This window comes from Sorex fumeus, unplaced genomic scaffold (assembly GCF_029834395.1).
Source record: "Sorex fumeus unplaced genomic scaffold, SorFum_2.1 ptg000077l, whole genome shotgun sequence".
NCBI classification, from domain to species: Eukaryota; Metazoa; Chordata; class Mammalia; order Eulipotyphla; family Soricidae; genus Sorex; species Sorex fumeus.
The window spans coordinates 4,182,764-4,185,802 of NW_026606134.1; the positions used below are offsets into that span (position 1 = coordinate 4,182,764).

The 3,039-nt window shown below is 44.1% G+C and overlaps 1 pseudogene; it reads left to right on the forward strand.

Moving 5' to 3' along the window:
- Positions 1 to 1,318: 1,318 nt before the first annotated feature.
- Positions 1,319 to 2,782, forward strand: LOC130038540 (mortality factor 4-like protein 1; annotated as a pseudogene).
- Positions 2,783 to 3,039: the final 257 nt, after the last annotated feature.

Consider the following 3,039-nt stretch of genomic DNA (forward strand, 5'->3'; position numbering starts at 1 on the left):
TTTCAATGCTCTTTCAGGATTAGGAGAATGAGACCCATCATTGTTACTGGTATTTGTCATATTGAGTACGACACGAGAAGTTTGCCAGTCTCTGCCTTGCGGGCAGGCTACTATGGTAGCCTGCCAGGTTCTCCAAAGGAAAAATGAGATAATAAGATGTTGCACTACCACACACTTCCAGGAGCTGGGTTTTATAGTCTCTGCGTCTTGGCCGTTGATGGGTCCAACCTGGCGCTGGCAGCAGCTGGTGGGTGTGATGCCTACCTACTGGAAGATGGAGGGTATAGGTGGAGAAGGTCCAGTCCCAATCTGAGTAGGCTGGAGACCCAGCCCCGGGACCCGCATGTCTGTGTTCCTCTGCCAGTTCTTTTCTGCATGAGGCCCATCCGGATGTGTGGAGAGTGGTTCCAGCATGGTCGCGGCTTACTCTGGAGGTCATCAGCTGCTGAGGCTCTGCTCAGGGCAGGGGGACGGGGAGAGAAACTCAACCCTTCCCCTCCAAGGGGCCCCGGTGAGGACAGCCAGACGTGGGGGCAGGAGACTCTGCTATATACAAGAGGAAATTGCTTGAATAATGAAATAAAAATCAAAGGTTCATGCTTTTGCTTTACACTGGAACAATATCTTTGGGAGTGTGTCTCATTTTATTTCTCAGTTCCAGTTGTCCTTCGATGAATATTACTGTTCAGATAACATCAAGACATTTCAGGCTAACACTTTATTATCTACAGCTAGGGTCAACAAACAGTAGCCCACAGACACAATTGGTCTGCTACCTGTTTTGGTGAATAAAGTTTATTGGAACACAGGAAAACTTATTCCTTGATGTGATGTCCATGCTTCTTCTGCATTGTGAAGAGCAGCAAAAGGTAATAGAGCCATATAGTTCACTCATCTATCAGTTTTTCCTCTTTGCAGAATAAAAATGAATAATTCTATTGTTAGTGTCTTACAAAAATCTTGGACATATGTCTCATTTGAATCATGAATCATTTATCAATTTCCATATCAGAAAGAATGGCCAGAAAATAATTGGGAGCAACCCCCAAGCACAGAGCTGGGATTAGCCCAAGCACTATCACATGTGGTCCAATCATCACCCTCATTCCCCAAAAGCTGTAAAATACATACTCAATGAAATACTCAGCCATTAAAGAAGATGAAATCCTAACTTTTGGTAGAAACAAGCATGGAACATGAGGTGAATATGCTAAGTGAATTAAGTAAATAAGCAGAGACAATACCTGGATGGTTTTATACATATGTGAAAGTAGGATAATTAATCACTCTACTCATAAAACTAGATTTTGGGTAAACTATGGTGATTCCTGAAGGTAAAGCAGGAGAGACGGCAAGAATGAGTAGAGGGGAGTCTTTGATGTTAGGACAGAAGTTTGATGGTAGGATGGAAAGAATGACACAGAGATGTGAAGTGACGCCTCTGAAATTCTATAATATTGTAAACCAATGACATATCGATTCAAATAATAGACATTCTATATACTAAAAATAATAGAACTGTAAACAAAAAGAATTGATGAGGATGTAAAGAAAAGGGATCTCTGGTACAATGATGATGGGAATGTAAATTAGTGCTGTGTCTATAGAAATTAGCATAAATTTAACTTAAAAATAAAATGGAAGCTCCTATGATGCTGCAATATTGCTTCTAGGCATTTAGAAAGGACTAGAAAAACAATGAACTAGGAGTGCACATGCTCAGGGGTGGCAGGGTGCAGGGAGCACCCATGGGTGGGTGGGGGGGACGGACGGACATTGGCTTGCAGCCATTGGACGTTGGCAGCAGGTGCGCAGGCACAGGGCGGGGCTGACGACGTGCCTGACGCAGCTCCTGGTGGGATGGCAAGTGGGGACAGTAGTCCTTCAAGCAGGAGAAGGAAGGGCCGGTGAATCACTTACTAACAGCGAGTAATCAGGACTCGAAGCCTAAATTCCAGGAGGTTGAGCGAGTGCTGTGTTTTCATGGGCCTCTTCTTTATGAAGCCAAGTGTGCAAAGGTTGCCAGAAAAGGACAAATTAGGGAAATACTTTATAGATGACAGTGGTTGGAGCAAAAAATTGGGATGAATGGGTTCCAGAAGGCAGAGTGTTCAAATATGTAGAAGCCAATGTGCAGAAACAGCGGGAATTTCCAAAAGCTCATGTGGAGCGGGATGCAGAGGGGAGGATGAGCGGGGCTGCCCCAGGAAAGAAGATATCTGGGCTCCAACAGAAAAGCGTCAAAAGGAAAACCAAAAAGAAGAAACACAGCTCCTGGGGATGGAGATGGAGGCAGTACCAGAGAGACTTCCTCGGCCTCCTCAGGAGAAAAGAGCTTGAGTGAATCCCACAGTTGAAACTGAGGAGACTTTCATGCGCAGAGTTGAAGCTAAAGTAAAAATTCCTGGAGAACTAAAACCAGGGCTGGTTGATGACTGGGACTTAATTACTCGACAGAAGCAGCTTTTCTATCTCCCTGCCCAAAGGAATGTGGATTCCATTCTAGAGGATTAGGCAAATTATAAGAAATCTCTGGAAACACAGATAATAAGGAGTATGCTGATCAGCAAAGTTGTGGCAGGCATCAAAGAGCACTTCACCGTGCTGTTGGGCACTCAGCTCCTGTACAAGTTGGAGAGACCCGCAGTACGCTGAGATCCTGCCAGACCAGCCTGATGCCCTCATGTCACAGGGGTCTGGGGCACCGCACCTGCTGAGATTGGGCGTAAGAATTGGAGTGATGTTGGTCCGTACACCTCTGTATGAGAACGTTGATGTATAACAATATTGATGTTTGTTTTCTGTTTGAGTCTAAACTCAGAAAATAAAAGGGGTTACAGCTTCTTTTTTCTCTTTTGAAAAAAAGAAAAGATTTCAAAGTTGCAACCAGTGTATTCATTGATGGACCTTAAAGAGATGCGCCTTAGTGTTTCATTGCCTGGTTGACAAAACTGCTTGTGAATGCTGGTGGTCTTATTCTTTTGACACTCTGCACTTTGATATTACGTGTTAATGCTCTGTGATAAATACTCTGCTAGT